This window comes from Rhinoderma darwinii, unplaced genomic scaffold (genome assembly GCF_050947455.1).
Source record: "Rhinoderma darwinii isolate aRhiDar2 unplaced genomic scaffold, aRhiDar2.hap1 Scaffold_460, whole genome shotgun sequence".
NCBI lineage: Eukaryota > Metazoa > Chordata > Amphibia > Anura > Rhinodermatidae > Rhinoderma > Rhinoderma darwinii.
Window position 1 is genome coordinate 85,189 of NW_027463999.1, and position 27,951 is coordinate 113,139.

The 27,951-nt window shown below is 47.2% G+C and overlaps 2 long non-coding RNA genes across 2 annotated transcripts; both read left to right on the top strand.

Annotated features, from left to right (window-relative positions):
• Positions 1-779: 779 nt before the first annotated feature.
• Positions 780-2,271, top strand: LOC142718077 (uncharacterized). Its single transcript, XR_012872213.1, has 2 exons — positions 780-1,067; positions 1,842-2,271. It is a non-coding gene; the product is annotated as an uncharacterized LOC142718077 (long non-coding RNA).
• Positions 2,272-26,016: 23,745 nt separating this feature from the next.
• On the top strand, positions 26,017-27,598 carry LOC142718078 (uncharacterized). Its single transcript, XR_012872214.1, has 2 exons — positions 26,017-26,292; positions 26,606-27,598. It is a non-coding gene; the product is annotated as an uncharacterized LOC142718078 (long non-coding RNA).
• The last annotated feature ends 353 nt before the right edge of the window (positions 27,599-27,951 follow it).

Here is a 27,951-nt window from a genome sequence, read left to right on the forward strand (position 1 = left end):
CATATCAAATTAGGTACAAATCTGCCAAAAGCTTAAAATTCGTCAAAATGTGAAAGTTTTGGTGTTCACAGCGCAAGAATTGTCAAAATGGTGGCCACCGGTGAGCGCTCTCCGCCAATTTGCCAATTATATTAAAAAAAGAGGGGAGAAGAGGATTATTTAAAAAAAAAAAAAAAAACTAAAACATACTCACCACCTTCCCTGGTCTCCTGACGTGTCCCTGCCGGAAAGTGAGATGACGTAGCTGTGATCGCTGCAGCCAATCCCAGGCCGCAGTGATCACATGGGACAGCTACGTCATCTCACCTGCCGGTAGCGACGTGTCGCTACTGTAGTACAGCGTATGTGTTGAGTGTGTTTTTTTTTATTTTTGTGAAATCGCATGTACCCTGATTGCCTTGTTTGACCCTCTGATGTCTTCAAGGACTGTAACCAACTTAGATTCAGTCCTAGAAGACGTTAAATAGTCTGATAGGCCTATCGGGGGACTTGCGATTCGCAAAACGAATTTGGACCGAAACGAACGGCCGATTTAAAAGAAAATTCGCTCATCACTATTAAGGACTCTGCACTGCAAGGCAGCAATGCTAACCAATCTGCACTGTGATATTGTAAATGCTTATTATTAACACTATAGCAGGAGATGTCACTTCTGGTCATATTTGTGACATCATCAGATAAAGTACAGGAGGCCATTGTTACCTCACTGCATGATGTCATAATGACTGTGACTCTATAAGAACTGGGGTTTAGGGGGGGCGACTGCTCTGTCCAGGATATGAAGATAAGCAGACACAAGATACTTCACCATGAGGATCTCACAGAGAATAGCGGAAGCTTCTGATGTTTGTGAAGTCACCAGTCGGGATCCGGAACACTGGAAGATGAGAACTTCATGCACGAGCCGCATGGCAGGGGAAGAACAACAGGAAAACCGGGGACTTTGGCTTATATACACGGTGATAGGAGGTTCAGTCATTTACTTTCAGGTTTTGGGACCAAGAAGAAAAACAGTAATGTGGAGGAAAATCTGCCGCCATGATGCCAGCAATCTCCAAACATTGAAGGTATGTACATAATATATATGTTCATTTAATCTGAAAATGTGGGATATTTGAGAATTTTGCGGTTTGTTATACATTATGGCCCATATTTACTGAGCAGTTTATGTCAGTTTATTTTGTAAGCTTAACCAAATAAAGTTGCAAACGGTGACATGCAACAAATTTGGTGTAAAATGTATCTTTTCTCGTCACTTGACAAATTTAAAAAGTGACTAAAAAGTGGGCGTGGTCTCCAAGGAGACGAAGATGAGAACTGTGAGATTGATCACAATCGTATGTAACGTGACAATTCTACTTATAATTCTATATTTGGTGCCTTCCGATGTCATAAAACACTGATTATACAGGTCAAGGTAAATACATGGAATGTATTATGACTTTAGCAAGACCCATGTTTGATGTCCTCCTATAACTCCTCCGTGTCACACATGCTAAGAAGATTCCTTACACGTTATCCCATAGCCTCTCATGGTTATGTCCTCCTAGACCCTGGACCTTGTTTGGTCTGCATAGAGGCTGAACAGTTCTCAGTGGTCCATGACTATTTTTTGGTGGGATAACAGGGAACGATGGTTTCCCATAGTTCAAGCAGAAGACACCTGCTATATGCTATGTTCACCAGTGAGGCAAATCCAAGCTGGGAAGGAGGTAATTGCATGTTACATGTGGCCATTAGGAGGAGAAAAACTCAAAGAGGGAGGACATCAATTGTGAGTCTAAGTTGATTGTGTAAAAAATGGCTTTCAGACCAAAGGCCTAATCCCTGCCCTCCTGGAGTCGGCCATTTGCTTTACACCACATCGGGGACCTGGTATAATGGAACTGGCCTTCTCCTGTGACATAGGGGGGCAGTGTTTTCTTTCTCTTTCACCAGCAGAGATGACCATAGCCGAGCTGTGATCTCCGGAATCCGATCAGTGGAGGAGCGACCTGCATGATACCGGGACGTCGTGGAGAACATCTGGGATTAGGACATCTTCTTATAACTTACTATTCCACATAATGTCGTGGCTATCAGTAAGATGTTAGTTAGTTGCATTACAAGCTCTGATCCTGGGTTCTCGGACTGATCGCCTTTTCTCGGGGTCAACAAGGAATTTTCCCCTGTGGCACAAATTGGCTAAACGTACGCAGGGTTTTTGCCTTCTTCTGGATCAATAACTTTAGTTAGGAATTTTATTTAAATAAATTGTGTTTAAAAATGAAAGCTCTGTCTCCTCGTCATTTCTCAATATTATATAGCAGTCAGGTATTAGTATATATTATGGGAGGTTATTATGGTTATTTTGCTGCTGATAATCCAATATGGTTGATTCCATGAAGCATTGGATAATATACACATACAGAAGAGAAATACATCCTATGAGCCATATAAATGCTACTACTATAAAGGAACACTAAGGATCGATGCACACGATGCGTATTACGTGCGTTTTTGGAGAGTGGATATGCGTGCAGCACCTCTGCAGAGTAATACAGTACCAGCATATTCAATGAGATTCCAGGAAATCTCATGTACACGGTGAGGTATTTTTCGGGACTGAAATTCACCTGTGGTGTATTGTTTAGAATCCGCAGCATGTCATTTTATCTTGCGTTTCCGCTTGCAAATTCTATTTGTCTAGTGCAGAGGAAAATCCCACCAAAAACCGCCTGTCAAAAAATAGGACATGCTCTATTTTCAGCCGGGTGCCCGGCCGCCCGGCTCCCATAGAAGTCTATGGGGCCGGGTAATACACGGCCATCACCGGAATGTGTCCCGAGTGATGGCCGGGTCTACCGTCGCTCGCGCACTCTCTCTCCTCCTCCTCACAGTGCAGAGTGCATGTGAGGAGGAGGCTCTTTTATTGCTCGCTGTAGGAGTCGGAATCCCCAATCCCCGGCTGGGGATTGGGGATTCCGCTACAGGAGAAGTGCGTGACTGCACTGTCCATATATGGACACAGCGAAGTCACGCACTTCTGCAGCGGAATCCCCGACTCTATGGCCGGGAATGCCGCTACAGGAGAAGTGAGTGACTACACTGTCCATATATGGACACAGCGAAGTCACGCACTTCTGCAGCGGAATCCCCGACTCTATGGCCGGGGATGCCGCTACAGGAGAAGTGAGTGACTACACTGTCCATATATGGACACAGCGAAGTCACGCACTTCTGCAGCGGAATCCCCGACTCTATGGCCGGGGATGCCGCTACAGGAGAAGTGAGTGACTACACTGTCCATATATGGACACAGCGAAGTCACGCACTTCTGCAGCGGAATTCCCGACCTGTGGCAGGGAATTCCTCTTCAGGAGAAGTCAGTGATTACACTGTCCATATATGGACATTGAAGTCAGTGACTTCTCCTGGAAAGGGGGGGGGATGGGTGCAACCTACAGGGGACTGTGTGGCATCACCTACAGGGGGCTGGGTGGCATCACCTACAGGGGGCAGGGTGGGTGGCATCACCTACAGGGGGCAGGGTGGCATCGCCTACAGGGGGCTGTGTGGTATCGCCTACAGGTGGCTGTTTGGTATCGCCTACAGGTGTAATGGCAGGAAGGAGGTGAAGGGAAAGTGAGCCCTAATCTACCCACCGCCCTGTCCCTGCCTACTTGCAACGACCCGCCCTAGGCGACGGGGTACAACTGGGCGGCGGTCCCTACGCTGTCTAAGTGCATGGGAGAACAAACAGGGAACACGCAAGAGAAGGGGCAGTCGCCCACGGAACGCAGCGAGGAAACGGAGCGGTGAATGAGTAGTCCGGACCCGGATGAAGTGGAGTATACCCAAGTGAGCACGGAGGAGGAAGCAAGCCAGAGGCAAAGCAAAGCAGGTTAAGCGGAACTGCAGCAAGGCAGAAGCACGGCAGAAGCAGGCTGGAGCAAGCAGCAGTGAGGCCAGGAATCCAGAAGAATTACAAGCACTGAGGAGGAGAACACGGCAGGTAATAAAGGGCAGGGGGCGGAGCTAACTCCGACTGACCAGGCCGCGATAGGCTCTCCCACTCCTGAGCCTGCCACCCTGGTTGGTGGGAGATGGTGTCAGTCGAACAGGTCTGGTCTCAGGTTTGGATTGATTAATCCCAGGAGTATACCTAGACGTAGTACCTGGCAGATCCCTAACAGTACTCCCCCTTTTATGAGGGGCCACCGGACCCTTACTAAGAGGTCCCAGTTTAGTAGGGAAGAGAAGGTGGAACCTCCTGATCAATACCCCAGCGTGAACATCACGGGCAGGTACCCAAGTCCTCTCCTCCGGCCCGTATCCTCTCCAATGGACCAGGTACTGGAGGGAGCCCTGGACCATCCTACTGTCCATAATCTTGGCCACCTCGAATTCCACCCCCTCAGGGGTGAGAACGGGAACAGGAGGTTTCCTCGAGGGGGACCAGGACGGGGAGCAGGGTTTAAGGAGGGAGGCATGGAAGACGTCATGTATGCGAAAGGATGGGGGCAGCTCCAGACGGAAGGATACAGGGTTGAGGACTTCAATGATCTTATAAGGTCCAATAAATCGGGGAGCAAACTTCCTGGACGGGACCTTAAGGCGCAAGTTCCTGGACGACAACCAGACCAAATCCCAGACGACAAACCGGGGGTTAGCAGAACGTCTACTATCCGCCTGAATCTTTTGTGCGCTCTGGGATGCCTCTAGGTTCTTCTGAACCTGGGCCCAGACAGTGCACAGTTCCCGATGAACATCCTCTACCTCAGGATTATTGGAACAACCAGGGGAAACGGAGGAGAACCGTGGATTAAACCCGAAATTACAGAAAAACGGGGAGACCCCTGACGAGTTACTGACCCGGTTATTCAGGGAAAATTCAGCAAGGGGAAGGAATGAGACCCAATCGAATTGACAGTCAGAGATGAAACACCTTAAATATTGTTCCAGGGATTGGTTAGTCCTTTCCGTTTGGCCATTAGTTTCGGGATGGAAGGCGGAGGAGAAGGACAGATCAATCTCCAACTTTTTACAAAAAGCTCTCCAAAATAAGGAAACAAATTGTACCCCCCTGTCAGAAACGATATTGACTGGGGCCCCATGGAGACGCAGGATGTGATTCACAAACAAAGAAGCTAACGTCTTGGCGTTAGGTAGCTTCTTAAGGGGCACAAAGTGGCACATCTTGCTGAAGCGGTCTACTACCACCCACACCACCGACTTGCCCTGAGATGGAGGCAAATCAGTGATAAAATCCATGGAGATATGGGTCCAAGGTCTCTGGGGAATGGGCAAGGAACGTAGTAGGCCCGCAGGTCGGGACCTAGGGGTTTTGGACCTAGCGCAAACCTCACAAGCGGCGACGTAAGCCCTAACGTCTTTAGGCAACCCAGGCCACCAATAGTTTCTGGTAATGAGGTGTTTGGTGCCCAAGATGCCAGGATGACCAGATAGAGCGGAGTCATGGTTTTCCATGAGTACCCTTAGCCGGTATTGCAGGGGAACAAACAGTTTGTCCCCCGGGACGTTCCCGGGAGCTGCACCCTGATCAGCCGCGATATCAGAAGCTAAATCAGAATCCGTGGCAGAAACGATTATACCAGGGGGTAAAATACAAGCAGGATCCTTCTCGGAAGGAGGATTGGCCATGAAACTACGTGACAGGGCATCAGCCTTAATATTCTTGGACCCAGCCCTATAGGTAACCAAGAAATTAAATCTGGTAAAGAATAGTGCCCACCGAGCTTGTCTAGGATTAAGCCTCCGGGCCGACTCTAGGAAAACCAGATTCTTGTGATCCGTAAGGACCGTTACCTGGTGTCTGGCCCCCTCCAGGAAGTGCCGCCACTCTTCAAAAGCCCATTTAATGGCTAGAAGTTCGCGGTTGCCAATATCATAATTACTCTCCGTGGGCGAAAACTTCCTAGAGAAGTAAGCACAGGGGCGGAGATGGGTGAGGGAGCTGGTACCCTGGGACAAGACGGCCCCCACTCCCACCTCGGATGCGTCAACCTCCACAATAAATGGCTCCTCTTGGTTGGGCTGAATCAGCACGGGGGCCGAGATAAAGCACTTCTTGAGGGTCTCAAAGCCCTGGACGGCCTCAGGGGGCTAATGGAGGACATCAGCACCCTTGCGAGTAAGGTCCGTAAGAGGCTTAGCGACGACCGAGAAGTTGGCAATAAATCTCCTGTAATAGTTGGCGAACTCTAAAAAACACTAACGCCTTAAGGGAGGCAGGTTGGACCCATTCCGCCACAGCCTGAACCTTGGCAGGGTCCATGCGGAATTCATGAGGAGTGAGGATTTGCCCTAAAAATGGTATCTCCTGTACCCCAAAAACACATTTTTCAGTCTTAGCAAACAGATTATTCTCCCGAAGGACCTGGAGCTCCTTCCTGACATGCTCCACGTGGGAGGACCAGTCCTTGGAAAACACCAGTATGTCATCAAGGTACACAACAAGAAAATTACCCAGGTAATCTCTCAGGATTTCATTAATAAAATTCTGGAAGACAGCAGGGGCATTACACAACCCAAAGGGCATGACCAGGTATTCGAAATGACCCTCGGATGTGTTGAACGCAGTTTTCCACTCATCCCCCTCTTTGATGCGGATAAGGTTATATGCCCCCCGTAGATCGAACTTAGAAAACCATTGGGCTCCCTGAACCTGATTAAAAAGATCCGGAATCAAAGGAAGTGGGTACTGTTTCCTTACGGTGACCTTATTCAGGTTACGATAATCAATGCACGGCCTAAGACCACCATCCTTCTTCCCCACGAAGAAGAAGCCAGCACCTACAGGAGAAGTCGAGGGGCGAATGAAACCCTTGGCCAAGCATTCTTGGATATACACCCTCATAGCTTCACGTTCAGGACATGAAAGATTAAATATCCTACCCTTAGGAAGCTTGGCACCAGGCACCAAATCGATGGCGCAATCGTAATCTCTATGGGGGGGCAACACCTCGGAGGCCTCCTTAGAAAACACATCGGCGAAGTCCTGAACAAACTCAGGAAGCGTGTTTACCTCCTCCCAGGGAGAAATAGAGTTAACAGAAAGACATGACATAAGACATTCACTACCCCATTTGGTGAGATCCCCAGTATTCCAATCAAACGTGGGATTATGCAACTGCAACCAGGAAAGACCTAATACCAGATCAGACGATAATCCCTGCATCACCAGTACAGAGCACTGCTCCAAATGCATGGAGCCAACCAGGAGTTCAAAAACAGGAGTATGCTGAGTAAAATAACCATTAGCAAGGGGAGTTGAGTCGATACCTACTACAGGGATAGGATAAGGCAAATCAATAAATGGCATCTTTAGAGACATAGCAAATTCCACAGACATGATATTAGCAGATGAGCCAGAATCCACGAAAGCACTGCCCGTGGCAGACCGGCCAGCAAACGAGACCTGAAAGGGAAGCAAAATTTTATTGCGTTTCACATTACCGGGAAATACCTGTGCGCCCAAGTGACCTCCCCGATGATCACTTAGGCGCGGAAGTTTTCCGGCTTTTTATTCTTGCGCCTGGGACAGGTGTTCAGAAGATGCTTGTCGTCCCCACAGTAGAAGCAGAGACCATTCATTCTGCGAAACTCCCTACGTTGTCGAGGGGACATGGAGGCCCCGAGTTGCATAGGTACCTCCGAGTCCTCCGTGGAGGGGTGAGGAGACGGGACCTCGGGGGGGATCGCAGAAAAGTCAGAGGGGAGCACATTGAAGCGTTCAAGCTGACGTTCCCTGAGACGTCGGTCAAGTCGTACTGCTAGGGCCATAACCTGGTCAAGGGAGTCAGAAGAGGGGTAGCTAACCAGCAGATCCTTCAGGGCGTCAGATAATCCTAACCTAAACTGGCACCTTAGGGCCGGATCGTTCCACCGAGAAGCTACGCACCACTTTCTAAATTCAGAACAGTATTCCTCCACCGGTCTCCTACCCTGACGTAAGGTCACCAGCTGACTCTCAGCTAAAGCAGTCCTGTCAGTCTCGTCGTAAATGAGTCCGAGGGCAGAGAAAAAACGATCAACAGAGGAAAGTTCAGGGGCGTCAGGAGCCAAGGAGAAGGCCCACTCTTGGGGCCCTTCCTGGAGTCGGGATATGATGATACCCACCCGCTGGTTCTCGGAACCTGAGGAGTGGGGTTTTAGGCGGAAATACAGTCTGCAACTCTCCCGGAAGGAGAGAAACGTCTTACGGTCCCCTGAGAACCGGTCAGGTAACTTGAGGTCGGGTTCTAGAGGTGAGGTGAGGGGAACTACTAAGGCAGCGTCACCCTGGTTGACCCTCTGGGCCAGGGCCTGGACCTGTAGGGAGAGGCCCTGCATCTGCTGGGCCAGGGTCTCAAGGGGGTCCATGATAGCGTCAGCGTAGGAGAAATGGTAGACTAGGTAGGTGGCTTGTAATTATGTAATGGCAGGAAGGAGGTGAAGGGAAAGTGAGCCCTAATCTACCCACCGCCCTGTCCCTGCCTACTTGCAACGACCTGCCCTAGGCGACGGGGTACAACTGGGCGGCGGTCCCTACGCTGTCTAAGTCAAAGGGAGAACAAACAGGGAACACGCAAGGGAAGGGGCAGTCGCCCACTGAACGCAGCGAGGAAACGGAGCGGTGAATGAGTAGTCCGGACCCGGATGAAGTGGAGTATACCCAAGTGAGCACGGAGGAGGAAGCAAGCCAGAGGCAAAGCAAAGCAGGTTAAGCGGAACTGCAGCAAGGCAGAAGCACGGCAGAAGCAGGCTGGAGCAAGCAGCAGTGAGGCCAGGAATCCAGAAGAATTACAAGCACTGAGGAGGAGAACACGGCAGGTAATAAAGGGCAGGGGGCGGAGCTAACTCCGACTGACCAGGCCGCGATAGGCTCTCCCACTCCTGAGCCTGCCACCCTGGTTGGTGGGAGATGGTGTCAGTCGAACAGGTCTGGTCTCAGGTTTGGATTGATTAATCCCAGGAGTATACCTAGACGTAGTACCTGGCAGATCCCTAACAGTACTCCCCCTTTTATGAGGGGCCACCGGACCCTTACTAAGAGGTCCCAGTTTAGTAGGGAAGAGAAGGTGGAACCTCCTGATCAATACCCCAGCGTGAACATCACGGGCAGGTACCCAAGTCCTCTCCTCCGGCCCGTATCCTCTCCAATGGACCAGGTACTGGAGGGAGCCCTGGACCATCCTACTGTCCATAATCTTGGCCACCTCGAATTCCACCCCCTCAGGGGTGAGAACGGGAACAGGAGGTTTCCTCGAGGGGGACCAGGACGGGGAGCAGGGTTTAAGGAGGGAGGCATGGAAGACGTCATGTATGCGAAAGGATGGGGGCAGCTCCAGACGGAAGGATACAGGGTTGAGGACTTCAATGATCTTATAAGGTCCAATAAATCGGGGAGCAAACTTCCTGGACGGGACCTTAAGGCGCAAGTTCCTGGACGACAACCAGACCAAATCCCAGACGACAAACCGGGGGTTAGCAGAACGTCTACTATCCGCCTGAATCTTTTGTGCGCTCTGGGACGCCTCTAGGTTCTTCTGAACCTGGGCCCAGACAGTGCACAGTTCCCGATGAACATCCTCTACCTCAGGATTATTGGAACAACCAGGGGAAACGGAGGAGAACCGTGGATTAAACCCGAAATTACAGAAAAACGGGGAGACCCCTGACGAGTTACTGACCCGGTTATTCAGGGAAAATTCAGCAAGGGGAAGGAATGAGACCCAATCGAATTGACAGTCAGAGATGAAACACCTTAAATATTGTTCCAGGGATTGGTTAGTCCTTTCCGTTTGGCCATTAGTTTCGGGATGGAAGGCGGAGGAGAAGGACAGATCAATCTCCAACTTTTTACAAAAAGCTCTCCAAAATAAGGAAACAAATTGTACCCCCCTGTCAGAAACGATATTGACTGGGGCCCCATGGAGACGCAGGATGTGATTCACAAACAAAGAAGCTAACGTCTTGGCGTTAGGTAGCTTCTTAAGGGGCACAAAGTGGCACATCTTGCTGAAGCGGTCTACTACCACCCACACCACCGACTTGCCCTGAGATGGAGGCAAATCAGTGATAAAATCCATGGAGATATGGGTCCAAGGTCTCTGGGGAATGGGCAAGGAACGTAGTAGGCCCGCAGGTCGGGACCTAGGGGTTTTGGACCTAGCGCAAACCTCACAAGCGGCGACGTAAGCCCTAACGTCTTTAGGCAACCCAGGCCACCAATAGTTTCTGGTAATGAGGTGTTTGGTGCCCAAGATGCCAGGATGACCAGATAGAGCGGAGTCATGGTTTTCCCTGAGTACCCTTAGCCGGTATTGCAGGGGAACAAACAGTTTGTCCCCCGGGACGTTCCCGGGAGCTGCACCCTGATCAGCCGCGATATCAGAAGCTAAATCAGAATCCGTGGCAGAAACGATTATACCAGGGGGTAAAATACAAGCAGGATCCTTCTCGGAAGGAGGATTGGCCATGAAACTACGTGACAGGGCATCAGCCTTAATATTCTTGGACCCAGCCCTATAGGTAACCAAGAAATTAAATCTGGTAAAGAATAGTGCCCACCGAGCTTGTCTAGGATTAAGCCTCCGGGCCGACTCTAGGAAAACCAGATTCTTGTGATCCGTAAGGACCGTTACCTGGTGTCTGGCCCCCTCCAGGAAGTGCCGCCACTCTTCAAAAGCCCATTTAATGGCTAGAAGTTCGCGGTTGCCAATATCATAATTACTCTCCGTGGGCGAAAACTTCCTAGAGAAGTAAGCACAGGGGCGGAGATGGGTGAGGGAGCTGGTACCCTGGGACAAGACGGCCCCCACTCCCACCTCGGATGCGTCAACCTCCACAATAAATGGCTCCTCTTGGTTGGGCTGAATCAGCACGGGGGCCGAGATAAAGCACTTCTTGAGGGTCTCAAAGCCCTGGACGGCCTCAGGGGGCTAATGGAGGACATCAGCACCCTTGCGAGTAAGGTCCGTAAGAGGCTTAGCGACGACCGAGAAGTTGGCAATAAATCTCCTGTAATAGTTGGCGAACTCTAAAAAACACTAACGCCTTAAGGGAGGCAGGTTGGACCCATTCCGCCACAGCCTGAACCTTGGCAGGGTCCATGCGGAATTCATGAGGAGTGAGAATTTGCCCTAAAAATGGTATCTCCTGTACCCCAAAAACACATTTTTCAGTCTTAGCAAACAGATTATTCTCCCGAAGGACCTGGAGCTCCTTCCTGACATGCTCCACGTGGGAGGACCAGTCCTTGGAAAACACCAGTATGTCATCAAGGTACACAACAAGAAAATTACCCAGGTAATCTCTCAGGATTTCATTAATAAAATTCTGGAAGACAGCAGGGGCATTACACAACCCAAAGGGCATGACCAGGTATTCGAAATGACCCTCGGATGTGTTGAACGCAGTTTTCCACTCATCCCCCTCTTTGATGCGGATAAGGTTATATGCCCCCCGTAGATCGAACTTAGAAAACCATTGGGCTCCCTGAACCTGATTAAAAAGATCCGGAATCAAAGGAAGTGGGTACTGTTTCCTTACGGTGACCTTATTCAGGTTACGATAATCAATGCACGGCCTAAGACCACCATCCTTCTTCCCCACGAAGAAGAAGCCAGCACCTACAGGAGAAGTCGAGGGGCGAATGAAACCCTTGGCCAAGCATTCTTGGATATACACCCTCATAGCTTCACGTTCAGGACATGAAAGATTAAATATCCTACCCTTAGGAAGCTTGGCACCAGGCACCAAATCGATGGCGCAATCGTAATCTCTATGGGGGGGCAACACCTCGGAGGCCTCCTTAGAAAACACATCGGCGAAGTCCTGAACAAACTCAGGAAGCGTGTTTACCTCCTCCCAGGGAGAAATAGAGTTAACAGAAAGACATGACATAAGACATTCACTACCCCATTTGGTGAGATCCCCAGTATTCCAATCAAACGTGGGATTATGCAACTGCAACCAGGGAAGACCTAATACCAGATCAGACGATAATCCCTGCATCACCAGTACAGAGCACTGCTCCAAATGCATGGAGCCAACCAGGAGTTCAAAAACAGGAGTATGCTGAGTAAAATAACCATTAGCAAGGGGAGTTGAGTCGATACCTACTACAGGGATAGGATAAGGCAAATCAATAAATGGCATCTTTAGAGACATAGCAAATTCCACAGACATGATATTAGCAGATGAGCCAGAATCCACGAAAGCACTGCCCGTGGCAGACCGGCCAGCAAACGAGACCTGAAAGGGAAGCAAAATTTTATTGCGTTTCACATTACCGGGAAATACCTGTGCGCTCAAGTGACCTCCCCGATGATCACTTAGGCGCGGAAGTTTTCCGGCTTTTTATTCTTGCGCCTGGGACAGGTGTTCAGAAGATGCTTGTCGTCCCCACAGTAGAAGCAGAGACCATTCATTCTGCGAAACTCCCTACGTTGTCGAGGGGACATGGAGGCCCCGAGTTGCATAGGTACCTCCGAGTCCTCCGTGGAGGGGTGAGGAGACGGGACCTCGGGGGGGATCGCAGAAAAGTCAGAGGGGAGCACATTGAAGCGTTCAAGCTGACGTTCCCTGAGACGTCGGTCAAGTCGTACTGCTAGGGCCATAACCTGGTCAAGGGAGTCAGAAGAGGGGTAGCTAACCAGCAGATCCTTCAGGGCGTCAGATAATCCTAACCTAAACTGGCACCTTAGGGCCGGATCGTTCCACCGAGAAGCTACGCACCACTTTCTAAATTCAGAACAGTATTCCTCCACCGGTCTCCTACCCTGACGTAAGGTCACCAGCTGACTCTCAGCTAAAGCAGTCCTGTCAGTCTCGTCGTAAATGAGTCCGAGGGCAGAGAAAAAACGATCAACAGAGGAAAGTTCAGGGGCGTCAGGAGCCAAGGAGAAGGCCCACTCTTGGGGCCCTTCCTGGAGTCGGGATATGATGATACCCACCCGCTGGTTCTCGGAACCTGAGGAGTGGGGTTTTAGGCGGAAATACAGTCTGCAACTCTCCCGGAAGGAGAGAAACGTCTTACGGTCCCCTGAGAACCGGTCAGGTAACTTGAGGTCGGGTTCTAGAGGTGAGGTGAGGGGAACTACTAAGGCAGCGTCACCCTGGTTGACCCTCTGGGCCAGGGCCTGGACCTGTAGGGAGAGGCCCTGCATCTGCTGGGCCAGGGTCTCAAGGGGGTCCATGATAGCGTCAGCGTAGGAGAAATGGTAGACTAGGTAGGTGGCTTGTAATTATGTAATGGCAGGAAGGAGGTGAAGGGAAAGTGAGCCCTAATCTACCCACCGCCCTGTCCCTGCCTACTTGCAACGACCTGCCCTAGGCGACGGGGTACAACTGGGCGGCGGTCCCTACGCTGTCTAAGTCAAAGGGAGAACAAACAGGGAACACGCAAGGGAAGGGGCAGTCGCCCACTGAACGCAGCGAGGAAACGGAGCGGTGAATGAGTAGTCCGGACCCGGATGAAGTGGAGTATACCCAAGTGAGCACGGAGGAGGAAGCAAGCCAGAGGCAAAGCAAAGCAGGTTAAGCGGAACTGCAGCAAGGCAGAAGCACGGCAGAAGCAGGCTGGAGCAAGCAGCAGTGAGGCCAGGAATCCAGAAGAATTACAAGCACTGAGGAGGAGAACACGGCAGGTAATAAAGGGCAGGGGGCGGAGCTAACTCCGACTGACCAGGCCGCGATAGGCTCTCCCACTCCTGAGCCTGCCACCCTGGTTGGTGGGAGATGGTATCAGTCGAACAGGTCTGGCCTCAGGCGTGGATTGATTAATCCCAGGAGTATACCTAGACGTAGTACCTGGCAGATCCCTAACAACAGGTGGCTGTGTGGCATCGCCTACAGGTGGCTGTGTGGCATCTCCTACAGGGGGCTTGGTTGCATCACCTACAGGGGGCTTGGTGGCATTACCTACAGGGGACTTGGTGGCATTACCTACAGGGGACTTGGTGGCATTACCTACAGGGGACTTGGTGGCATTACCTACAGGGGACTTGGTGGCATTACCTACAGGGGGCTGGGTGGCATTACCTACAGGGAGCTGGGTGGCATTACCTACAGGGGGCTGTGTGGCATCGCCTGCAGGGGGCTGTGTGGCATCGCCTGCAGGGGGCTGTGTGGCATCGCCTGCAGGGGGCTGTGTGGCATCGCCTGCAGGGGGCTGTGTGGCATCACCTACAGGGGGCTGTGTGGCATCACCTACAGGGGGCTGTGTGGCATCACCTACAGGGGGCTGGGTGGCATTACCTACAGGGGGCTGGGTGGCATTACCTACCAGGGGGGCTGTGGCATTATCTACAAAGGGCTGTGTGTGGCAACAAATTTTAAATGAAATTCATCCGATTTTAAAACGGACAGGGAAAAAAACGGATTCAAATCGGGTCCAAATCGGCCGGTAAAAACGGCAACTCGGCCCGGAACGGAATCGGAACGGATGCAAAACGGCCGGGAAAATCGGCCAAAAACGGCCGATTTTCCCGGCCGACACTCGGACCCTGTCGTGTGAATGAGGCCTAACGGTAAAAAATACATAAAAATCAAAACAATCCATGTGGTCCTGTTTTGCCTGAGAAATTCTTCTGTGTGGGTCCTAGATCAGCCATTTTTCTCCATCCCTTACTAAGCCACACCCCTCAGCCGTCGGCCAGCGAAAATGGAAGAGATTGGAAGGAACATGAAGAGGTTGTCGATGTTGCTGAGAACCCCAGCGATCAGATGTAATCTATGAAAGGCTTTATTTCGCTGCAGTGCCACCACAGGGTTAAAGGGTAACTAAACGTTTGAAAAACTTCTGACATGTCATAGTGACATGTCAGAAGTTTTGATTGGTGGGGGTTCGAGCACGGAGACCCCCACCAATCGCTATAACGAAGGCGCAGAAGCCCTCGTGTGAGCGCTCAGCTGCTTCGTGTCTGTTCGGCTTTTTCCGGAAAGCCGATGTATCGGAGTACGGGCTCATAGACTTTTTATTGAGTCCGTACACTGATACATTTATTTCTGGAAAAAGCCGAACAGACATGAAGCGTCTGAGCGCTCACACAAGCGCTTCAGCTGCTTTGTTCTAGCGATTGGAGGGGGTCTCAGTGCTTGGACCCCCAGCAATCAAAACTTCTGACATGTCACTATGACATGTCAGAAGTTTGTGAAACGTTTAAGTTACCCTTTAAGGCAATGACTTACACACTTCAAAACTATGGGCTTTCGGTATAATGCGAGAACGTGCCGATCCTCCAAATTCTAGTTATTTCATTTTCTCACCATTTTCACAGTCATACAAAATCTGAGCAGCATTTTGATATTTGTCACTATTAAATTTGCTGGCCATTAAAGGGCCATACCCCAGTAGATAACTGCTACAATGGCAAATATGTTCCTTATAGAAAATCACTCCCACTTTTGCAGATGTCGTTAGTGCATTGTTGCATTTGTATTTTCTCATAATCCTACCGTTAAATCAGGTGCGATCGAATAAAAATATAAAGCAAGTCCTAAACCTGTAACATCTAATAAAACACTTTTTAATAAATGGGAACGGACTGTTTTAGCAACATGACCAATACTTCTTAATTATTTTAAAGAAAAGCCCTCATTGGCTCAACAGCGGGAATCATCCCACGATAAATAAGAGAGGCAGGAAAGTGAGAGGTGTACACTCCCCTGGCGGTATTGTGCTGGGGGACACGACAACCTGGTAGTCAAAAAGGTGTCTATATAATCCAAGTGCTGGTTCGGGGGACTACTAGCCACTAGTGTTCCAGGCAGAGAATAATCAGTATCGAATGCTGAGATGCACTAGGATATTTTGAGTGCAAGACGGTGAAAAATTACCCTTTACGAAGGCGCTGTTTCCTTTGTGATATTAAGGATGATCCTCTGGAGTCATGCAAATGTTAACCTTTTATTAATATCGTAACATGCAACATGTTTCAGAGCCGAACCGGCTCCTTCATCGACATTTGACCTATACTTATGTCATAGACGGGAAGCGGGAGTATGGAGCAGGCTCACGGCTCCATCATCTAAGCTGTTAGAAAGAGAGAGGCGGCCCCCTCTGACAGTCCATCGGGTGCAGATCGTCATCATGGCAGCCTGGGGGCCAAATGAAGGCCTCCAGGTCTGCCATCTTTGTATTAATATTAAGCTCTGCCTGAAACAGCGTTTACTAAAATCCTATGAAAATCACGTTTTACTGCAATACGTTGCTATTATTGCACTATATCATGCAAACGATCCACAAATCATCTCCCACATAAAAATGGAATAAAAAGTGATCAAAAGATTTATGTACCCTACAATGGTTCCAATAAAAACTATAGCTCACTCCGCAAATATCAAGCCCTCATATTGTTAAATTGATGGAAAAATAAAAAAGTTATGGCTCTCATAACATAGCAACACAAAAAAGCAGTTGGAGGGGATTGCCTCACTATACTGAACTGCTGCTTCAGACCTCAACACTAGCCAGGAGGCTTCACCTGCTTCTGGGATCCAGGTGGCAGGGGTACCACACCAGCCTCCCCCATCCCTGCCTCCAGCGTGCAGCTTTCTAGTCCTGCATGTTAGGTGGTAAGTTTAACTGCCCCATTTTCCCAACTGGGGGGTACCCGAAGAGGACCCTTGTTAACACGCCTGCTCGGCTTGGCATTCCTTACAGTGGGCAACCCCTGCCCTTTCCTGCCCACAGGAGTATCTTTTAATGCCTAGACCTGCTTGAGTGCCGCATCTAGTCTCTACGCAGGCCTTCATACGCTACACGGCTGCCTTGCCTTCTAGACACTGGGGTACCCTCCCACCGCTTAGATCATTGCTTCGCTCAGGCTGATCTCACTTCCACGTATTTGTTGAATCTTTGCTAGCAAATGTGATTGGAGCGTGGCCTTCCCATCCCCGGCTCCCTCAGACACATATACAAAGCAAGATGGTGAAAATTGGTCAGGCTTAACATGGAGACCCGCCTACTACTCCCAAACAAAAGAAATCCCAACCGGACATGGATAAATTCCTGAAAAGACGCTCACCCCAAAGATCTACATCTTCCACTAAACGGTCATTGCTGCCTAACGATCATCGTGACACTTCTGATGGTGAAAGTTACATGGAGGAAGAAGTGGCACCTGACCCACCTTCTATGATCTCCATTTCTACTAAAGGCTTGCAAAAGATTATCGAGAAAGCCCTACAACCTGTAATGCGAGAACTTGACGATATTAAGCAGGAAGTCCACCACATTTGAGTTAGAGTTGAGCTACTTGAAGAAACCCAAACTGCTCTTCTTACTCACGGAGATGCGACCTCCTCGGCACTTCAGGCTTGTCAAACTCATCTGAATTCTCTTCACCCCTATGTGGAAGATCAGGATAATAGGGGGAGGCGCAATAATCTGCGGATAAGGGGAATGCCGGAAAACTTCCCTCCACATGAGACCATGTCCATGACTAAGAAAATCCTGGACTTTGTCCTCAGCCCTGATTCACCCCCAGACCTACAGATTGAAAGAGCTCATAGGGCTCTAGTCCAAAACCCAAAGAAGGTGAACCACCAAGGGATATTGTATGCAAGCTACTGTCTTTTCCTGTCAAAGAAGGGGTGCTCCGCAAGACACGTGATATACCTGACCTTATGTTTGAGGGTCATAAACTGACTTTTTTTCAGGATATTTCCCCGACCACCCTATCCAAACGTAGGTCTCTTGGGATCGGCACGGATCGTCTCCGATCTCTAAAAATACCGTAGAAATGGCTCTTCCCTTTTGGACTATCCTATCATTTCCAAGGTCGGTTGTCCATTGTTCATTCAGCGGAAGACCTAGAGAATGCTTGCCCTCCACTAGACCTCGACCATACCGCCATCCCCTTTTGGCAACCTTACACAGATGTACAAACAGAACCGATAAAAACACAGGGACATATACAAAAACACCGAAAAAGGCCATACTTACAAATGGACACAGCCAGGCCAGAAATGCTGATGAAAGGGCGAGCAGGTGCTTTAAATAATAATAGCCACTCCCACTAGTCTTGAGGGGAGTGGTGTGTGGTGCATGGGATGTGTAGTAAGAAATAATAAATGAATAGTGTGTGTGCAAGTGTAATACTATAAGTGAAATATAGGGGGCAGTAATAAATGAAGTGCCTCAATAGAAATAAATGGATAATGGGGTGCAAGTGAGTGAAACATGGAGGGATAGTGTGTACGTCATGAGGCACAACGTGTATAGCCAGGTAGAAGCCTATTTGTGACGCCTTGATAATTCATAGAGCGGGCTACCCTGCTTGCTATGCCAAACAACAACACACCATGCTCTCCCAGCATCAAAGACCCGGCTGTGTCCAAGAGAAGCGAATATACATAATAATGAAAAATACCTGGGGTATTGGTAATCATTTTGGCCAAAAGGACGCAAGCTCGCAATCCACGACAAGGATCCCCTGACTTGCGAGTCCCTAACTCCTAAACTGGAACAGAACGTTCCTGATGCACAAACAGAACCGATAAAAACACAGGGACATATACAAAAACACCGAAAAAGGCCATACTTACAAATGGACACAGCCAGGCCAGAAATGCTGATGAAAGGGCGAGCAGGTGCTTTAAATAATAATAGCCACTCCCACTAGTCTTGAGGGGAGTGGTGTGTGGTGCATGGGATGTGTAGTAAGAAATAATAAATGAATAGTGTGTGTGCAAGTGTAATACTATAAGTGAAATATAGGGGGCAGTAATAAATGAAGTGCCTCAATAGAAATAAATGGATAATGGGGTGCAAGTGAGTGAAACATGGAGGGATAGTGTGTACGTCATGAGGCACAACGTGTATAGCCAGGTAGAAGCCTATTTGTGACGCCTTGATAATTCATAGAGCGGGCTACCCTGCTTGCTATGCCAAACAACAACACACCATGCTCTCCCAGCATCCCAACTCACTTGCACCCCATTATCCATTTATTTCTATTGAGGCACTTCATTTATTACTGCCCCCTATATTTCACTTATAGTATTACACTTGCACACACACTATTCAGTTATTATTTCTTACTACACATCCCATGCACCACTCCCCTCAAGACTAGTGGGAGTGGCTATTATTATTTAAAGCACCTGCTCGCCCTTTCATCAGCATTTCTGGCCTGGCTGTGTCCATTTGTAAGTATGGCCTTTTTCGGTGTTTTTTCTTACACAGATGTAGCCTCTCTTCCCTCTCTGCCTAAGCCTGATGTCTGGCTGAATCCAAGACCCCGTCCAACTAAGAAGAGACCAGCAAATAATCCTCCATGACAGACTTGCGGCCCTGCTTAGGATTGTGTTTTATTTGCATCCATTCTATGTCTGTCTAGAGATATGTTTGTGTACGGGTTTAATGTCTTAACTTTTTCTCTTTAGGTGGTTTAAAATCTGTGCTTTAAAAATGTTTAGCTACAGTCTGCCTTGAATTTTTGTTGTTTGGGTGCCGGGATAAGGGGTGCATATTCTTATTCACTCGTTCACTCTTCTCTCCGCCGCCACGCCTCTCTGTCAGTCAGTGGTTAACTGACTAATACCGCACTGTGGATCAGTGCAAATATCTTTACTACAGCATTTGAAAACAATTTACTTCTTATTGTTCTCTTTTCTGTGTTTCTCATCTTTTCTTTCTTTCTCTCTTCATACTGGTGCATTTATGTCGCGTATTCAGGTTACGACATTGAATGTCAAGGGCTTCAACTCCCCTACTGAACGCTCCCAGGTCAAACACTCCCTTAAAAAAATGGATTCGTCTGTGCTGCTGCTACAGGAAACCCACTTGAAAAGTAAAATTCCAAACCTTCCTAAATCACCTTACACTACATGGTTCCATTCATGCAATGATAGTGGCAAACGTAACTGTGTCAGTATAGCTCTACGGTCTGACATTCCCTTTGAATTTGTCTCCCAGATTGCTGATGGCGCAGGCCGCTTTCGTTTCATAAAAGGTAAAGTGGCGAACACCCTGACTACCATTGGGAATATTTACGCCTGAACTCGGGCCAGATTCCTTGGCTATCTGCGACTCTAGACAAGTTTTCTCAGTTCTCTGAGGGCCTAACGCTTCTGGGAGGGGACTTCAACATTGTGCTTGAGCCCCTTCTGGACTCCTTCACGGGAACCTCTGCTCACAGCTACTCAGCTCTGAGGAAAATCCGTAGACTCCTCACATCTTTAAGATTGATGGATGTGTGGAGATTCTTCCACCCCACGGATAGGGACTATACCTTCTACTCCCACCCCCATCATTCTTATCAAAGACTAGATTACCTGCTCATCATGGATAGCCAACTCCCTTTAATAGATTCCCCCTCTATAGGCAACATTCTCCTGTCTTATACCTATGTGGAGAGCACCAAAAGAGCAGCGCCAGCCAAACCCAAGTCCCAGAGATTAAACGTTAATAAGATGAATATCTATTATGTGCATATGAGATAATTAAAGGGACAAAGAAAAAGGGCGGGGGGCGGGACTTACAAGCCCTAAATGAGCATGATGGTAACGGTGGGGATACACTCTAAATGAATTATAGACCTAGAAACGGAGTCCGACACACCAAGGTTTGGTTAAAAATGACAAGTTTTATTAGAACAGATAACAAAAACATTTAAAAGTTAAAGATGATGGCCACAGTATGAAAAGGATGCCAGACAGTGATGTAGGCAATGTTAGAGTTATAATACATTAAATAACAAAGTGACAAGGGAAAGAAATGGGCAATTCCTAATTCATAAATGAATGAATAAATGAAATAAATAAATAAATGAATAAATAAATAAATAAATAAATAAATAAATGTGGGTGTAGCTATAGTGCACAAAGTCCTACACCCAGTGTAATGGGTGAAGATCACACCAAGCGGTGATATTGATCACAGCCAGATGCAGGAGTTTGAAAAGAGCAAACATTCTCCTGTCTGACCATGCCCCAATGTCCATGTTTCTCAACATACACAGCCTTTTGCCTAGGCAATATAACTGGAGACTTAATGAAACTCTGCTCTACTCGTCGCGCAATAAGCAGCGAGTTGAGGCGGCGCTGAAGACCTACTTTGTTGAGAATGATACGCAGGATGTCTCCACTAGCACTATCTGAGAAGCCCATAAGCCAGTGATCAGAGGAGTACTCATAATCATGGGTTCGTTTATGAAGAGAGAGAGGAACCGGGAGATTTATGACCTTCTTTCCCGAATATTTGACCTTGAAAACCAGCATAAACGGTCTGCGGCTCAAGTTGTTCTCTCCTCGCTTATACTTTCCAGAGAAAGACTCAAACAATGTTTGAATTTGCGCACGCCAAAGGCATATACCTCTGCTGCTCACAAACACTACATGCATGGTGATAAGGGGAGCAAACTCATGGCTTATCTAGCTAAAAAGAGAAGACAGCAGAACTATATCCCCAAAATCAGGTCTCCTACTGGAGCTGTACTTGAGGACACCAATGACATTGCGGCTGAGTTTTGCTCCTTCTATCAAACACTGTATGACCTACATCCTGGAGAGATGCCCAAGGAGCGTGCGGACAGAACTGAGCTGATTGAATCTTTCCTTGACTCCCTCTCTCTTCGTACCTTAACTGCTACGCAAAAAAAACAACTAGAATCCCCTTTTACACTTAAAGAAATCCGTGATGCGCTCTCCAGTATGCCCTCTAGTAAGTCCCCAGGTCCTGACGGTTTTCCTGCCTCATACTATAAACAGTTTGGAGACGTCCTGCTGCCATTCTTCCTCAGAGTATGTAACTCTCTTAACGCTTCTCAACATTTCTCTCCTTCAGCGCTTGAAGCACATATTTCGGTATTACCCTTCGCTATGCGGTAGTTATCGCCCTATATCACTTTTGAATGTGGATGTTAAATTATATGCAAAAATCATAGCTAACAGGATGCAATCCTTACTCTCATTCCTAATTGACCCAGTGCAGACGGGTTTTGTTAAGGGGAGAGAAGGTAAACACAACACTACGCGAGTTCTCCATCTGATCCAGTACACCAGGTCAAGAAATATCCCTTTGGTTCAGTTGTCTACTGATGCAGAGAAAGCTTTCGACCGGGTGGACTGGACCTTTATGGTCAAGGCGCTTTCCCGTTTCGGCTTTCAACAACTCTTCGTTCACAAAATCCTGTCTCTGTACACTTCCCCACATGCTAAGGATTGAGTAAATGGCCACCTATTGAGGCCTTTCCAGATCATGAATGGAACAAGACAGGGTTGTCCACTCTCTCCCCTCCTTTTTGTCCTCACAATTGAGACTTTGATCCAGAGTCTGCGTCAGGAGCCACTTCTGTCGGGGGTCGCCATTGGTGACAGAGTGCATTGCACAGCGGCATTTGCCGATGACTTGCTTATTTTCATCACCAACCCCTCCACAGCCCTACCCCGACTTCAAGAGATGTTTATCCATTTTGGTGACTTATCCAATTTCAAAATTAATTCTAGCAAATCCGAGGGACTATGTGTCTCCTGCACTCCGGCTCTATTAAAGTCTCTGAAACTCAGCTTCCCCTTCCTACTGCGTTCAGATAGTATAAAATACCTAGGAATTAATTTAACTCCCTCACTTGAACACTGGTATCAATACAATTACACACCTTTACTCTCCGAGATTAAAGCCACTATCCTGTCTTGGCATATCCCATATATTTCATGGATTGGTAGAACCAACTTACTTAAAATGATTATTCTCCCCAAACTCCTTTATCTATTCCAAACTCTCCCGATTCCCCTCCCTAGAGCCTTTTTTGCTACCATTAGACAACAGTTTTCTAAATACATTTGGAATAATATTAAACCCAGAATAGCATTTCACACTCTTATTCGTACAAAACGCTCAGGGGGAGAGGGCTTCCGGATATTGAATCCGAATACCACTCCGTACAATTAGCCAGGATAACTGAGTGGTTTGATAATGCCTCAATTAGACTTGGGGTTCTCGTGGAGGAGGCCACCATAGGCATGTCCCTTACCTCCCTTCTGTGGCTTAACAAACCCAATGCAGCCCTTTTTAAGTCACACAACTCTCTTACCTCTGCTTCATATCAAACATGGATGAAAGGTGAGGGGATGAAATCTCTGCACAAAATTTAGTCTTCCCTGATGACGGTTCGTGACCTTGTGCAGTCGCAGACTGAGAGGTTTCGAGACTGTTCTTCCCTGCCTGGAAAGGCATCCTGCAGCACGTACGATTCCATATTTACTAACGGGGCTGTTCCTACCCTCACTGAATTGCAGGCTCAACCTGGTTTCTCGTCTATCAATTTTTTCACTTACACTCACCTCAAAAGGTGTTACCTGGGAGCGTTTAGGCAGGGACCAATAGACCGCCCGCTATCCTGGTTGGAAGCAACCCTCCTCCTTCGGCAACCACCTTGAAGCTTATTACACTATATTATAATAATCTCATTAAGATGAATTTATCCATACAGCCCTCTTTTCTTAAAGCTTGGGAGTTGCAACTTAAGACTACTTTTTCTGACGAGGACACCAGGGCAGTTTTTCGAAACTCCCTTGGTACCTCAAGAATCCTCATACAAACTGACATCTAGGTGGTACAAGACTCCCTGGGTATTGCATAAAATGTGTAACTAAATTTCCCCAGATTGTTGGAGGTGTCATAAAGACCCGGGAACATATTTACATTTGTGGTGGGAGTGTGAGAAAATCTCCCCCTTTTGGGCCGAGATACAAACTATCCTCAATACTATAACTCATTCCTCTATTGTCATTTCCCCTCGTGTAGTGTTCCTAAACCTGTGGCCAACATTCCCTGGGGGGGCCCCCAGGGAGCTATGGTTACATCTCTTCGCGCCGGCCAAATCTCTATTACCGTTGTATTGGAAGACCGAGGTTGTGCCACGAATAAGTCATTGGCTTAGGAAGGGAGCCCAGCTAGCAAGAATGGAGGAGCTCTCGCATCTTGAATATCACTCTCATGCCAAGTACCGAAAGATCTGGGCACCCTGGTTTGAATTCTGCAAAAATGACTCCTTTCAACACCTCTGGGGTGCAGACTCCCCCTGCATTGGATAAGGACGATTGTTATTCTAGTTTGGGACTACTTTCTAAACTTTCCCGCTAGGCCTGATGTCCTTGGAGATCTCTCTCCTTGCACGTTTCTTTTCCCTCCTTTTCTATCCCCTCCTTTACCCCCTTCCCCTTGACATTGGTGCAAGTGGTGTGAACATACGCCAGGAAGCTCATACTTCCTTATTGTTCTGTTTGTATAATATGTTCTGTTTAATATTGAGATAACGCATTGTACATACCTGTCTTCTTATTGTGAATTCTAACAATTACTCTTATATTGTATGTACTGTGGCGCTTATGCATATTGTAATTTTCATTTTGCCTTTCTGTAAATCCTCAATAAAATATTATTTTCCCAAAAAAAAACGAAACAAAAACTATACATATGTGGTATTACCGTAATCGTACCAACCCACAGAATAAAGTTAATTATTATTTACGCCGCACGGTAAACAGCATAGAACAATGGCGGAATTGCAGTGTTTTTTTCTATTCCCCTCCAATAAAAGTTAATCAAAAAATTATATGTATCCGAAATTATGCCATTAAAAAATACAACTAATGCCGCAAAAAAAAACGTCCTCGGCGATGTCGATGCAAAAATAAAAAAGTTATAGCTCTTTAAATGCGACGATGGAAAAACGAAAAAAATTGCTTGGAAATTAAGGCCTAAAATAGGCTGGTCACTAAGGAGTTAAAGCCCAAAATAACAGTTTCCTGAAAGGATAAAGGACTTGAGATGAGCAAACCTATTAGACAAATATCAAATTAGGTCCAAATTTTCCAAAAGCTTAAAATTCGTCGAAATTTGAACGTTTTGGTGTTCGCAGTGCAAGAATTGTCAAAATGGTGGCCACCGGTGAGTGCTCTCCGCCAATTATATAAAAAAAAAAAGAGGGGAGAAGAGGATTAAAAAAAACGAAACATACTCACCACCTTCCCTGGTCTCCTGACGTGTCCCTGCCGGAAAGTGAGATGACATAGCTGTGATCGCTGCAGCCAATCCCAGGCCACAGTGATCACATGGGACAGCTACGTCATCTCACCTGCCGGTAGCGATGTGTCGCTACTGTAGTACAGCGTATGTGTTGAGTGTGTTTGTTTTTATTTTTGTGAAATCGCATGTACCCTGATTGCCTTGTTTGACCCTCTGATGTCTTCAAGGACTGTAACCAACTTAGATTCAGTCCTAGAAGACGTTAAATAGTCTGATAGGCCTATCGGGTGACGTGATTCGCAAAACGAATTTGGACCGAAACGAACGGCCGATTTAAAAGAAAATTTGCTCATCTCTATTAAGGACTCTGCACTGCAAGGCAGCAATGCTAACCAATCTGCACTGTGATATTGTAAATACTTATTACTAACACTATAACAGGAGTAAGGAAACAAGGGGAGGAATCCTCCAGCTCACCTGACACAATATTGAGTGTCGCTGTCAGCGCCTGGATCTTTTCGTGTCGGCACACGATGCAGGAACAGAGGTAACAAGGAAGTTGAATCCAGCGCTTAGGTGAAGATAAAATGGAAAGATTTTCCAAGTTTAATTAAATTTTCATTAAAAAGTCCAATAGGGTATGGTCCTGGTGTGTAGGTAATGGGAGAATATGGTCCTGTAAAGCCTACGCGTTTCGGACGATAGCGACGTCCTTAGACTTGGCTGTAGTGTGAGGACGTCGCTATCGTCCGAAACGCGTAGGCTTTACAGGATCATATTCTCCCATTACCTACACACCAGGACCATACCCTATTGGACTTTTTAATGAAAATGTAATTAAACTTGGAAAATCTTTCCATTTTATCTTCACCTAAGAGCTGGATTCAACTTCCTTGTTACCACTATAACAGGAGATGTCACTTCTGGTCATATTTGTGACATCAGATAAAATACAGGAGGCCATTGTTACCTCACTGCATGATGTCATAATGACTGTGACTCTATAAGAACTGGGGTTTAGGGGGAGCGACTTTAGGATATGAAGATAAACAGACACAAGATACTTCACCATGAGGATCTCACAGAGAATAGCGGAAGCTTCTGATGTTTGTGAAGTCACCAGTCGGAATGCGGAACACTGGAAGAGGAGAACTTCATGCACGAGCCGCATGGCAGGGGAAGAACAACAGGAAAACAGGGGGCTTTGGCTTATATACACGGTGATAGGAGGTTCAGTCATTTACTTTCAGGTTTTGGGACCAAGAAGAAAAACAGTAATGTGGAGGAAAATCTGCCGCCATGATGCCAGCAATCTCCAAACATTGAAGGTATGTACATAATATATATGTTCATTTAATCAGAAAATGTGGGATATTTGAGAATTTGGGGGTTTGTTATACATTATGGCCCATATTTACTGAGCAGTTTATGTCAGTTTACTTTGTAAGCTTAACCAAATAAAGTTGCAAACGGAGACATGCAACAAATTTGGTGTAAAATGTATCTTTTCTCGTCACTTGACAAATTTAAAAAGTTACAAAAAAGTGGGCGTGGTCTCCAAGGAGACGTAGATTAAGTCCCATTTATTAAAGTAAACTATGTTAAAATGGCACAAATTTTGCCCTTATTATTTTATTGCAGGGTGGAGATCTGGACGAGCGGCTGAAGATGAAGATGAAAACTGTGAGATTGATCAAAATCTTATGTAACGTGACAATTCTATTTATAATTCTATATTTGGTGCCTTCCGATGTCATAATACACTGATTATACAGGTCAAGGTAAATACATGGAATGTATTATGACTTTAGCAAGAACCATGTTTGATGTCCTCCTATAACTCCTCCGTGTCACACATGCTAAGATTCCTTACACGTTATCCCATAGCCTCTCATGGTTGTGTCCTCCTAGACCCTGGACCTTGTTTGGTCTGCATAGAGGCTAAACAGTTCTCAGTGGTCCATGACTATTTTTTGGTGGGATAACAGGGAACAATGGTTTCCCATAGTTCAAGCAGAAGACACCTGCTATATGCTATGTTCACCAGTGAGGCAAATCCAAGCTGGGAAGGAGGTAATTGCATGTTACTTGTGGCCATTAGGAGGAGAAAAACTCAAAGACGGAGGACATCAATTGTGAGTCTAAGAAGTTGATTGTGTAAAAAGTGGCTTTCAGACCAAAGGCCTAATCCCTGCCCTCCTGGAGTCGGCCATTTGCTTTACACCACATCAGGGACCTTGTATAATGGAACTGGCCTTCTCCTGTGACCTAGGAGGGCAGTGTTTTCTTTCTCTTTCACCAGCAGAGATGACCATAGCCGAGCTGTGATGTCCGTAGTCCGATCAGTGGAGGAGCGACCTGCATGATACCAGGACGTCGTGGAGAACATCTGGGATTGGACACCTTCTTATAACTTACTATTCCATATAATGTCGTAGCGATCAGTAAGATGTTAGTTAGTTGCATTACAAGCTCTGATCCTGGGTTCTCGGACTGATCGCCTTTTCTCGGGGTCAACAAGGAATTTTCCCCTGTGGCACAAATTGGCTAAACGTGCGCAGGGTTTTTGCCTTCTTCTGGATCAATAGCTTTAGTTAGGAATTTTATTTAAATAAATTGTGTTTAAAAATGAAAGCTCTGTCTCCTCGTCATTTCTCAATATTATATAGCAGTCAGGTATTAGTTTATATTATGGGAGGTTATTATGGTTATTTTGCTGCTGATAATCCAATATGGTTGATTCCATGAAGCATTGGATAATATACACATACAGAAGAGAAATACATCATATGAGCCATATAAATGCTACTACTATAAAGGAACACTAAGGATCGATGCACACGATGCATATTACGTGCCTTTTTGGAGAGCGGATATGCGTGCAGCAGCTCTGCCGAGTAATACAGTACCAGCATATTCAATGAGATTTCAAGAAATCTCATGTACACGGTACGGTATTTTTCGGGACTGAAATTGACCTGTGGTGT